We start from the raw sequence: 14,115 nt of genomic DNA on the forward strand, positions 1-14,115 counted from the left end.
TGGATCAGCCCTAACATCTCAGATTTAGCATTTTAGCTTTGTCCTTTTCTTTCATTTTAGTACCCATGATGATGTATTCCATGGACATGATGTAATTATTTTGGTCTCATAAGTCATTTTGGCCTTTTGTATACCATTTTATACCCCCAGTATGGTACAGGATGGAGCTAGCTAGGTTGCATATCATGATTGTATACTCCATGCATATAGCTTTGCATTCTCCTAGTAATAGAGCTCCATCCCCTGCACACCCAGATTCAGCTTTTTTATTCAGTACTTTTTCATTTTGTTGGGATGACAGAGGATACCCCATACAGGTACTCCGATTTGTCTCATAGGCCGAGTTCGGTCTTTTGGAAGACGTTAATAAAATCTTTCTTTCTTTCTTTCTTTCTTTTCTCTCTCTCTCAGGCCAGCAGGCATTGCAGCTAGTCCCAGAGTATAGCCGCACCAGAGGTACATTGATTGATCGGGCTATAGAGCTAGGGCGGTCCAGGAGCCGGTCCATCTCGACACCGGCAGAGACTACAATAGAGGATCAGGACCATACTAGCACGGCATGGGAGACGTCCAGTTAGAGTACTCACCATGGAGGACATTGAGGATATCCACCATCGACCGATGAGAGACATCTTTGGATAGTGATGTATATGATGCTTACCTTTGTTGCTGGAGTTTTCCTTCCCAGATGTTATCCATTAGGAGCTCCTAGTACCTTACTTTTCCTCATAGTTGTTGTTTCAGTTTCAGTTAGTTGTTTAGTTGTTTTAGCTTTTCTTACACAGACATTGTATCAGATCCACCAATTGTTGTAACCTTTTTGGTCTCATAGGTCATTTTGGCCTTTTGAGGACGTTAATATATCATTTCATTTCATTTCTCACTTTCCGAACTCTTTCTATGCGGTCAAAAGCCAATGCTTGAATGGTTGGAGCCAAGGAATCCGTTATCAAACTTGCTGGCAAGTTACATCTCATGATTGCATAGATGCCTTGTAAAATGGCTATCAGATCCACCAATTGTTGTAACCTTTTTTAGTCTCATAGGTCATTTTGGCCTTTTGAGGACGTTAATATATCATTTCATTTCATTTCTCACTTTCCGAACTCTTTCTATGCGGTCAAAAGCCAATGCTTGAATGGTTGGAGCCAAGGAATCCGTTATCAAACTTGCTGGCAAGTTACATCTCATGATTGCATAGATGCCTTGTAAAATGGCTATCGTTACCTGATTGGTATTTGTTCAAAAACCTGATTGGATTAGTGGTTTGGGGTCTATGAGACAGACCAGGCCACTGACAGAGATACACATGGCAGTATGGAACTGTAATGGTTCACTATGGGTGCAGCATGGACGACTGGAGCATGTTATGGTAAGGAGAGGCATCATACTTCTGACAGAGACACATAAGAGCCCAGAGAGAGGGCTACCTCGAGTAGAGGGATTCCAGTGGGAGTCAGCATGCAGGAGGACCACACGCCACGGTACCTCGAGAGGGTTGGGGGTAGTAGCAGTTTTATTCAGACGGGAGCTACAGGGGAGACTGAGAGCGGTAGCACTGGATCCAGAGGCCAGATACATGTGGATCAGCTTACAGCTCTCACAGGATAGGGTTGTATACATAGCCCTATGTTACTTTCCTTCATCAGGATCCTCCTATGTCATTACAGAGGACATGCCACACGAGGAGGGGACAGGAGCCTTGCCATACACTCTTCTGTCAGAGGAGATTATGCATTATTCTACACTAGGGGAGGTATTTTATACGGGTGACTTCAATGCCCACACACACAGCAGACAGTGTGAGGTGTATGACTATGATGACATGGAGATCCTCCACCCTGTGGATCCAGAGGAGATAGGGGCTAGTCGGGCATCAGAGGACACTGGACCAGACAGAGGACATTATGGGGCCACTTACTATAGTTGGGAGCCAGGCATCGTCTCGTTATTTATAACGGGATGCTACAGTGGCCGGGATCAGGAGGGCTGACATGCTTCCCACATAGGAGTCATACACGGACCGAAGGCACGGTGGTAGACTACATTATGGGGTCTTTGGAGGCATCACAACTTGTCACCTCATTCTCCATCCCACCTCGTTCTATTGGGGTAGATCATACATACTTGGCATTTTCACTAGTTGGATCACCAGTATCACCAGCCCCCCACATACCGACGCCACACACTACCATCTACTTCACACATGACATGGCAGGCATATACACTGGCAGTGTAGAGGATGGGCTCCTACTCATGGATCCCTTGGCACGTATGGATACCATTACAGCCCAGCTGGCATCACTCCTACACACGGCTGCATTATAGAGCTTCCCACATCGTGTCCACTTAGGAGAGTCTACGAGATCTGGGACTATGCCCCAGAACAGATGGTATGATGACGAGTGCAGAGCCCTATACTCACGGCTCCGCATAGAGAGAGCCTTGGGAGCCATCGCAGAGCAGGAGTCGAGGAGAGAGATGAGGAGACTTACTCGCCTCAAAAGGCGGGCCTTCGCAGAGATACATGAGCTAGAGATCTTCCATTTCTTCATGAGTAGAGATAGCCCTATCTGATGGCGGCACTTCAGAGAGCGCCGGACAATGACATCCATTGCAGACCCACAGACATGGCACACATATGCAGAGGGCCTATACCACGCCCCACAGCAGCCACCTATACCTCAGCCACAGGAACCTCGACCTACCACATCTAGGTTCTTTACCCACTCGATGGTAAAGGAGGCTATCTGCCGCCTACAGCATGGACAAACCGCCGACCATATGGGCCTACAGGGTGAGCATCTCATATATGCAGTAGATTCTTTGGCTCCTTTTCTTGCACACCGTTTTAACAGGGCACCAGGAGAGGGTTTGCCTGCGGAGTGGACGATGCACACCATTGTGCCGATCCACAAAACAGGGGATATGCTCAATCCGAGCAACTACAGGACGGTTATGGTTGGCCACGTGTTGGTGTAGTGTTGGAGCAAGAGCTTAGCTTATATGCTGAGCGAGCAGGGTTACGCTCATTAGGGCAAGCAGGCTTCAGGAGAGCTTTCTCTACCACTGACCATGTATTCACTTTGAGATGTATGATTGATCAGGCGAGAGTGAGGAAGAGAAAGCTCTATTGCTGCATTGTGGATTTCCGCAACGCATTTGACACAGTACCACGAGAGAGGCTCTTTCAGCGCGTCCAGTCTCTTGGCATACCAGCAGATATGACGTGGGGCATCTATGCATCATATGAGCAGGTTTTTGGGCGAGTCAAATGCCTAGGAGGTATGTCCGAGACTATTGCTAGCACCATTGGTGTGAAGCAAGGATGCCCACTTTCCCCCACGCTATTTGGGTTATACATTGATGAGGTGGCTGACTTCATTACACGGGGAGGCGGAGATGGAGTTGATCTAGCAAGTACCTCAGTACATATTATGCTTTATGCTGATGTTATTGTATTAGTGTCTGAGCCTCCAAGAGGTCTACAGCAGCATCTACATGCACTTGATGATTTTTGCACACGAGGGGTCTTACTGTGAACCTTGGAAAAACCAAGGTTATGGTCTTTCATACATCGAGACAGGACAGGAGTCAGCTGACATTCACTCTCGCAGGACGCCAGGTGGAGGTGGTGACATCATACGTGTACCTAGGGGTTACCTTCTCTACAGCAGCCACGCGCTTAACCATGGGTTCAACAGCCAGAGCTAGATTGACACGGGGATATGCAGCATTGGCTATGCTAGAGAGATAGTGCCACCAGGCGCATTTTCAGGAGCCCCAGACGAAGGGGTGGCTATTTGACACATTAGTCACACTGGCACTGATGTATGGAGCAGCGGTATGGGCGCAAGGCCTTGCTACCCATTGGTGGACACAGATACAGAGACCACAGGCCCTCATGATGGCACGCATGATACGCAGCAAACCGTCAGTACCTCTCATGACATTATCCGAGCAGAGTTTGCTGCGCCTCCTATGATGGTAGAAGCCATATTCCAGACTATATGCCTGCTAGACAGATTCAGAGAGATGCTAGCACGGATCCCCCGAGAGGAGAGGGTATGGAGATTGTGTAGAGAGGAGGTGGAGAGTGAGGAGCATTATGTATGCAGATGCAGAGCGTATATAGCCATCAGAGAGAGATATCCCATTTTATTCAGAGAGCCACATTCCCTACGCCAGCTCTTTGAGGCAGCAGATCAGCGCATACTGGGGAGATTTATTCTAGACATACAGCGTCACAGAGAGACGTCATTACAGGCTCAAACAGCTCCAGAGGGGGGGACGACAGACACAGATTACTACATTTTTTCAGAGATCCACCCCACTCCCAGTCCCTACACAGCAGGGAATTACTCTCCAGATAGCAGAGACACTCAGAGTCCGCAGGAGACAGAGGACACCTGGCTTTCGGACACCACGCCTATACCAGAGAGAGATGACAGAGATCAGAGCTCAGTTTCATAGAGGGGGTGCGGAGCGACTGGCTCGCTTTAGAGCAGACCCAGGCATGTTCTTCAGGGAGCTGTGGACACCCCCTTCATTTTATACCCCCAGTATGGTATAGGATGGAGCTAGCTAGGTTGCATATCATGATTGTATACTCCATGCATATAGCTTTGCATTCTCCTAGTAGTAGAGCTCCATCCCCTCCCCCACTCATTGTACTTATTACACACCCAGATTCAGCTTTTTAGTTCAGTACTTTTTCATTTTGTTGGGATGACAGAGGATACCCCACACAGGTACACTGATTTGTCTCATAGGTCGAGTTCGGTCTTTTGGAAGACGCTAATAATTTCTCTCTCTCTCTCTCTCTCTCTCTCTCTCTCTCTCTCTCTCTCTCTCTCTCTCGGATCCACCAATTGTTGTAACCTTTTTGGTCTCATAGGTCATTTTGGCCTTTTGAAGACGTTAATATATCATTTCATTTCATTTCATCTCTCTCTCTCTCTCTCTCTCTCTCTCTCTCTCTCTCTCTCTCGGGAGATAGCTGACACTCGAGGAAGATACAGAGTGCTGTTATGCTAGTTACGCCTGCACTAATGTATGGTGCCCCCATCTGGGGTCCTACCTTATACCACAAGAGGAGAGAGAGGAGAGAGCTGGCCAAGACAGATACAGAGGAGGTATATGATGGGTGGAAGCCGATGGAGAGGCCCCTAGTGGTGATGATCTCACCCATGATTAGGAGTAAACCATCAGTGCCAGAGGAGATTGTGTGGGCAGAGATAAGCGCTGCACCGATAGTGACAGAGGCTCTATTCCAGACAATGACATACTGGCATAGGCTATGGGAGCTTCCACTTGATAGATACCCCCGGCTAGCCTTGGAGTCCTCGAGACAGTTGACACTTGAGGGAGATACAGAGTGCTGGTATGCACAGGTAGGCACTTGGTTTGGCATGCACGGTATGCAGATGGAGGCACTCCCTCCCTTCCAGTACAGCAGGGAGGCCCCGTCATTTGCTCTCAGCCGCACAGAGCGCAACACGGTTATCAGGAAGGACATTGTTAGACTGGATACTTAGAGGACGTGGAGTTCACCTAGTGGGCCCTTGGGGACAAGGATGGCCTTCTACAGAGATCACCTCGTATGCCCCTGACAGAAAATGGTTTCATCATCAGTCCACGCTACATGGACATACACCTATCCTCTGGGGTGAGATGTGCAATCAGCCAGATTCGCACCTCGTCCCACCGGGTGAGAGTGGAGATTGCCAGATATGGGCCTAGGGTGGCCGCACCAGAGGACAGGATATGCCAGCTCTGTCACACAGAGCTCGAGACAGAGGACCATTACATATGCCGATGTCCCGTGTACTATGAGATTCCGGGGAGGTTCCACTGCCTCTTTTCGAGCTGGGTTCGGACCACTTTCCAGGCTCATGGACTTCCCGGATCAGAGATGCCTGGGACTTTTTTTTCTAGAGCTCCGTAGACACAAGGAGTCCTTAGTGAGATCGAGATCAGTTGTACTTGCTCGAGGACCAGCACAGAGAGCTCTCTTTGACTTCTTCCATACCAGCACTCCGAGGGCCGATCCACTCATCATACCTAGACCACAGGCTAGTGTAGGAGCTCAGCCGAGAGGTGTGACACTCAACAGAGCCACTGAGTTATGCAGAGCTCGACGCCCCAGACCCCATGGCCCCCGCCCACAGCCACACCACCACAGGAAGATCCGGACCAACCTCTCCCATCATCGTAGGACCTTCTCGCGCTAGCTCAATTTTACCACCTTGAGCACCATGTCGCAGCGGCCCATGAGGGATGTATTAGGGTGATATGAGAGCTCTCTGCTCATGTAGCTAGATCAGATTTCAAAGTTCTAGATTTTTGTTATCTTTCTTTATTACTATTTTGTATCTAGGATTATGTACCTCATGGATATGATGTATCCTCTTGGTCTCATAGGTCATTTTGGCCTTTCGAAGACGTTAATATAACTTTCTTTCTTTCTCTCTCTCTCTCTCTCTCTCTCTCTCCCCCCCATATTCATGTATTCATGTATCCATGTACTCATGCACCCCATTTTGACTAGTAGCATTAGCTTCCCACTCTCCCTAGTTGCTGCTTCCGGATGCTCCCTACTGATGTATTGTAGGGCTAGATACTTACCTTCAGTCCTTTCTTTTCTTTTCCAGATAGTGTATCAGATGTCACATGGTTGTAACTTTGGTCTCATAGGTCACTTTGGCCTTTTGAAGACGTTAATATAACATTTCATTTCATTTCTGTATTGCTTCCATGGTGCCTTCTTTGTAGCGCGACTTGCTCACGCCACTGCCTTGAGCACGCACACTGTATGTTCCCTCCCATGAGGGGCTGCTCTGCTACTCGCATTGCTCCTATGCCTTCTGCTAGCGCTGCTCACGTTGCACTACGACAGCCATAAGCTGCATGCTTTTGGCCCCTTTTTACTCTTTTTTGCTCTCTGTCCCTGCTCTGCTGCTCACGTTGCACTATGACAGCCACAAGAACCCACCATTGCTCAGTCCGCGTCCCTGCTTTGCTGCTCTGCGTCCTTGCTTTGCTGCTCACGCTACACTACAACAGCCACAAGAACCCACCCTTGCTCATTCCGCATCCCTTTTCCCACCCACCCTTGCTCAGGCCCCCAAGGTAGCAACTAGGGAGAAATAGCCACAATGAATCTACAGGAGCTGAAAGATCCCAACCCCCTCCGCGCAACGAATTAGGGGGTGCTAGCAGCGGAAGTAGCACTTCTTGCGCAGGCCTCGCACACGGATATCCGGACAAGAGACTAATCCCTTGGTTTATTCCAAAACCGAACTTGGAAAAACTTCCCTTGCCTAGAAAGCACGGGCGATTCCTCCAGGATATTTTTATTCTAACGTAGTCAAGAGCCTTAACTATAACCAAACCTACCCGACCAAACCAGTAAGTCACATGGTCAGATCAAGGAAGAGACTTGCACTTGGATCATAGAAACCAATGCTTTTTTCCTTGTCAAGAGGCATAGCCGTGGATTCTTTTCCATAGAACAAGGACTATCTGGGATTTACTTCATCTATCGTAACATAGTAGAATTGAGTCTCATTTTAGGGATCCATCAGTCCAACCTAACTCCATCCTTGTTAGCCAACCGTGCACCAACCACTGTAGTGATAGGATCCATTTAGGAATTTGGTTATGTTTTGCCTCGGGTATCAAGGAAAAGAGTTCCCAGGTCCCCTAGCCGGCGCTTCAAGCAAACTTCAAGATAGTCACACCACTTACACACCCAATATGAAATTGTCTTTTTCACAGATTCATTTAAAACAATCTTTTAATGAAACCATAGTATCACTGATCATAATCCTCCAAAATATCTAGCTTGAATTCTAACTTTCAATCATTCCTTCATCGGTGTACCTATGGCATCATTGGCAATCAGAACGCTCACCACCTGTTCACTCAGGGGTCTTTTTCAATAGTTCCTAGCTCGTAGTACCTGGAAATATATTCACTTATAAAAATCCAGATGGACTCTCCGTTGAAGATCAGCAAGATCAACCAACAGATCCATATAAAAGAGCCTTAGACTCATCTGTTGAGGACTAGCAAGGTTAGTCAACCAGATCCATGCCCGAGGTCAGAAAACAACTCTAACACCTTGTTCCATTTTTTTCCTCGATGCACGCGTGGGTATCTTCGGCGACCCAGAGCCCGAGCACCGTATGGTCAGCACCCTCTAGGATATTTCGCAGGTCAGCTAGCGCTTCACTCATAGGCCGTTTCCTTGGTCCCTCATCCACCGTACTGCAAGCTCACCATTTAAATCGAACCGAGGTTGGTCAAGCCCTCGGCCGACCTTACTACGCGAGACGTTCTCCGTTGACTCTCCGTTAGCTGTTGCAACTTTATCACTTTGGTCTCCACGACCTCATTCACAAGATGATCAAAATGCTTTCCCAGTATTCTTGACATAAAACAATCATTTAAAAACAGGTCATAAATACAGTTTCTAACGAACTCTCATCTTTCCACATTAATCCACATAATTTCTCGTTATTCCACATTCTTCTACATCAATTTACTTTGCTTAATCAACATCCAATCATATGTATTCCTATCGTCCTTCATCCATCCTCATCCAATCACATCATATTACATCTCATCACATCTATCCTCATCACATCTCATCCATTCACATCACATCTCCTCCGTTCACATCTACTCTGATCCATACTCATCACATCTCATCCATTCACATCTATCCCGATTCACATCACATCCATTCTCATCACATCTCATCCATTCACATCTACTCCGATCCACATCCATTCACATCCATTCACATCCATTCACATCCATTCACATCTCGTTCATTTACATCTATCCTGATTCACATCACATCACATCACGTCGATTCACATCTCATCTCATCCATTCACATCTATCCCGATTCACATCACATCACATCCATTCACATCTATCCCGATTCACATCACATGACATCCACATCCATTCACATCTCATCTCATCTCATCTCATCTCATCCATTCACATCTATCCCGATTCACATCACATCCATTCACATCTACTCCGATCCACATCATATCACATTTATTCACATTACATCCCATCCATTCACATCTATCCTGATTCACATCATATCATAGCACATCCATTTCACATCACATTACATCCATTCACATCTATTTACATTACGTCACATTCACATCTATTTAGATCACCTCACATTCACATCCATTCTCATCACATCTCATCCATTCACATCTATTTACATCATGTTACATTCACATCCATTCACATCTATTTACATCACGCCACATTCACATCCATTCACATCCATTCACATCCCATCGCATCTATTCACATGCATCACATTCATTGCATCCCCATCCCATCATATACATTCTATCCCCATTACATCACGTCCACATCTATCCACATCACATCTCATTCATTCCATACACATTACATCACGTCCACATCTATCCACATCATCTCATTCATTCCATCCACATTACATCACATCCACATCTCATCACATCCATACACATCTCATCTCATTCATCCACATCCATTCAGTCATTCACATGTACGTCTATCCATATCCATCCATTCATTCACATTCACATCTATCACTTCACATCTTATTCTCATCCATTTACATCACATTACACCTATACATATCATCACATCTCGTTCATATCTATTCACATTCACATCCATATATATTCACATCACATCACATTTCATCCACATCTCATCACATTCACATCCACATCCACATCTATTTATATCACATCACATCTTATCACATTCACATCCACATCTATTTATATCACATCACATCTTATCACATCCACATCCATATCCATTTATATCACATCACATCCTTTCACATATCCTCATATCTCATTCTCATGTCTTCATTCACATCCACATCCATTTACATCACCTCACATCCCATCCACATTCATTTACATCACACCACATCTTATCACATCTATATCCACATCCATTTACATCACATCACATCTTATCACATCCACTCACTTCTTATCACATCGCATTCACATCTTATTCACATTTAGTAACATTTTTTATTTTCGATACCGATGGGACTTTTTTAAATTTCTACCAATTGCTTGGCCTAGTTAAAGGTACTTTTTCTCGATGGATATTTTCATATTCTTTCTCAAATTTCTCAAGTGAAATATATCTTGATCCAGTTTTATCCAAGAGAGAGGAGAGATAAAAATATATCACAATTTTTTTGAATTAAAAACTCATCCACATGTGTGAAATACATGTCTACCTCAAAGGTCTCCCCTTTCTTACCAAGGTGTCAAAAATTTATCATTTCTTTAAAATATCTCATTTTTTTTAGTAATATCTCTTAATTTTTAACTAATAAACCTTGTACTCAGTCAACTCTTCATCTTATGTGAGCATTTACTCATTTTTGGGTATTTTCTTTTATTCTTTGGATTTATCTCATTCCAAAACTTGGATCAATCCTATTGGTCCATAGGAACCTTAATTGGACTATAATCCAGAAATTCTTGAAAATCTAGACTCTTAGGTTAAGGTCTGTTATATCATTTTTAATTGATTTCTAATGCAAATTGGAAAGTTCATTTTGAACTTCTGTTTCAGAGGAAACCATTTTAGACACTAGGAGGATTTTTATATCCAAAGATATCTCAATTTTGGATTATCTCTCTCTAGATATTTTCTCTCTCTAGGTATTTTCTCTCTCTAGGTCAAAACAGGGTAAAACAAGATCTTTCTTCTATTTCAGAGAGGGGAATAATTTTAAGAACAGAAGGGGAGGTTCTTACACCTTTACATCTCAAAAGCTGGAGGGAGGAATCTTACAAGAGCTGGAGGCATACATCAAGTGAAACCAGCCTTTGGTTGAAACCAAAGTGCGGTAGACTAGTAGTCACTCAAACCAATTGTAATCCAGCAAATAAGACAAATGTATGGGAGCTTGAGTGCTTCTAGACGAAAAGAAGAACGACACCTGTTGGCCCCAAAGCTTGGCGTCCCTTTTGGTATTTCTTTATTTAAATTCAATGGAAGAGTTTAAATGAGTATATCATGGCCATTCATGGCTTGTATGTTTGCATGTCCTATCTGCCAATCCTCTGGACCTGTTAGCATAGAGGTTACACACAACCTTGTGTCCCAAAAACACCACACTGTTATTCTCCTCTAATCAGCCAAGATAGTGCATCCATGAGGCCTTGAATATGCATCTAACTGGCCCATGCACATAGCCACAAACTCAGCCATGAAACAGTCCGTAAACTCTTCCAAATCAGTCCAAAAACTTTTCTTGTTTCCACCCTCCAAACTGCCAAACCCTTCCTCTCAGAAAGAGCCAGAGAAACAACTCTGAAACAGTCACGAGCCAGTGAAAAGAGAGACTCGGTTAGACACTTCCTGCAGTCCCTTCTGCTTGCAAAGAGAGAGAAACTTACAGTTCTTGTGTCGCTTTCCCCTAGAGAAAGAAAGAGAGAGAAGCCTATCGGTTGTGCACTTCTATGGCCACCAGCAAACTGCCCGCCTAGAGAGAGAGAGAGAGAGAGAGAGAGAGAGAGAGAGAGAGAGAGAGCAATTCAGTCCTTGCGCTTGCAGCTATCCAATAGACAAAAAACAAAGGGAGTTCTGTCCAGTCCACGCTTCTCTGCAACCCAGCCGACTTCAGCCAACAAGAGAGAGAGAGCTTCCACGCGCAATGGACTGTGTGCCCAAGGAGAGAAGACAGCTAGTTGCCTGTCTGTTGCCCCGCACTTCACAAAAACGTGTGAGAGAAACACCGTAAGCTACAGCCCGTGTGCCCAGCCGAACAGCTCCTCCTTTCCACGAAAAAGCCAGCCCCCCCACGTATGTTGCAGCCGCCTTTTTTTCCAAGGAATCCCAATAGTAGCATGGATCCTCCCAAAAGGGCCACGATGCTCTAAAAGTGGTATTCTTTTATTTTTAAAGGTTTTAGACCTTTGTTCCCTTGTCCCCTCCACACATGGGGTTGTTTAAATACCTTGTGCCCTCCACGCATGGGGTTGTTTAAATACCTTGTCCCCTCCACACATGGGGTTGTTTAAATAAGACCTTTGTCCCATGTATGAACCTTAAATATATATCTTGCTCACCAACCACCATGCTCACACTTATGTTGCACAAATTCACAAGGTCATGGCATCAAGACAGTGGAGGACAACACCAAGAAGTTATTGGGCGAACAAAAGAAGGTGTTGGACAGGGTTCTGAACCAACATGAAAAATAGTTGGAAGGCCTCCACAAGGAGATACAAGGAAAGAAAAAAAGAAGGTGCTAGACAGGGTTCTGAACCAACATGAAAAATAGTTGGAAGGCTTCCACAAGGAGATACAAGGAAAGATCAACAAGATTGAAGAATTGGTAGCACAGGTGAACCACCAGGAAGAGGTGATTCAAATGTTGAAAGAGACCGAGCTGCATCAACAAGGAATGCTAGAAGCTGCCCCAATGATAGGGGAACTTCGGGCAGAAATGGAAGCCCTAAAGGCTACGGTCAAGGACCATACAGTGGAGGAAGGGGAACTGAATATTCAGGAAGGTCTAAGGATTGACTTGGAGCAGTTATAACCCGCGAGTGATAAGCTGCGGGAAGAACTGTAGACCTCTAAGAAAGATTGGGCGGAGGTGGTGAAGAAGCACAAACCCCCACAGAGCATCATACATGAGACTCTGGAGGAGGAGAAACGCAGGAAGGATAGGGCCCTCCATGTGCGAGTGCGGGGGCTTTCCCCAAAGAGGATGCCATGACGCTTTGCCAAATGCCAAGAGTGGATGGGATCACCTCCCCCCTTTGCAGATACATGGAGGGCAGGCAAGGATATGATACGAGCAGACAGGCCTTCTTAGACAGGCGGGCTGCCCTCAAGGGCACACGTGTACATGGGAGATGATCTCACTCCAGCACAGGTGGCACACTGGTGTGAGGCGATGGTGACAGTTCATGAGGCCCGTAGAGCAGGCAAGTAGGCTATCTACAGAGATGGTAGGGTCATTATCACTGAGCGCCGTCCCAAATAGGGACGCAGGGTCTATGAGACGAAACACCTGAGGTTTGTAGTATGGAACTGCAATGGCATGGTGTGGTCGAATCCAGGAGGCTTGAGCGAGATTCTCATAGCCAGGGATGTCCTTTTTTATATAGAGACTCATCAGAGCCTCAAGAGGGGCTTACCGTACATAGCCGGGTATGAGTGGGAGTTAGCTTTCCGAGGCGACACCCGCATATCAGGAGGAGTACGTGGCTCTGGAGGGGTAGCTTTCCTTTTTAGATTCCTTCTTCCACAAATTCTTTGCATCGTCCCGAAGGACGAGGATGCACAATATCTTTGGGTGCGGCTACAACTTAGCAGTCACAGAGTCATCCACATTGCTGTGTGTTATTTTGCACCACGCCACTCCCCTTACGCCACATAGCATGGCTAGTCCTTGTATATGGGGATATCATGGAGTTCTCATAGCTGGGGGCAAGTCCTCCTGTGCGGGCCAGGACGGGAAGTTAGTAGGTCCCACTACTCGTTCTAGATGACCCTATCAGACTACAGGAGCTGGACGTGATGACATAGGGTTGTGGCGATCATCACAGGTCACAGTGTATGGGAGATTTCTTAGAGCTGGGAGCCGCACATGGTATCGTTATCTATAACCGGATGTCCCGATGGCCCTCCTCCGGCGTCCTCACCTCCTTCCCTCACTCAGGAGGTACTAGCACCATGGACTACCTTATGGGATCTCCGGCTTTGGCACACCTTCTTGCAGACTTCTCCATCCCGCCACCCCCTTTTGAAGCTGACCATACCTACCTCTCTTTCACTCTTACCTGCACACCACCCGTCCCTCCATCACCGCCCTCCATCTCACATTACACTCAGGTCCTTTTTGATCACGAGCTTGACCTTGTTTACTCCAACCACATCTACTGCCAACTCCAAGATGTGGAACCTACTGTCCCCCTATCCACCCTCACATTAGAGCTCACCACCATACTCCACACATCCGCCACCACTTCTCTCATCTGCACCCGGTGGTCTACCGCCAAGCCACCTTGCGGTTCCATGTCCTAGAAC

The 14,115-nt window shown here is 46.1% G+C and overlaps 1 protein-coding gene across 1 annotated transcript in view; it reads left to right on the plus strand.

The window, feature by feature from the left end:
* The window catches only part of LOC147627356 (phosphoinositide phosphatase SAC8-like), a 118,131-nt gene that overhangs the window by 83,207 nt on the left and 20,809 nt on the right, over positions 1-14,115 (plus strand). The window lies entirely within an intron of this gene.

Source organism: Cibotium barometz, chromosome 21 (assembly GCF_041138505.1).
Source record: "Cibotium barometz isolate CiBa-2024 chromosome 21, ASM4113850v1, whole genome shotgun sequence".
Taxonomy (NCBI): domain Eukaryota; kingdom Viridiplantae; phylum Streptophyta; class Polypodiopsida; order Cyatheales; family Cibotiaceae; genus Cibotium; species Cibotium barometz.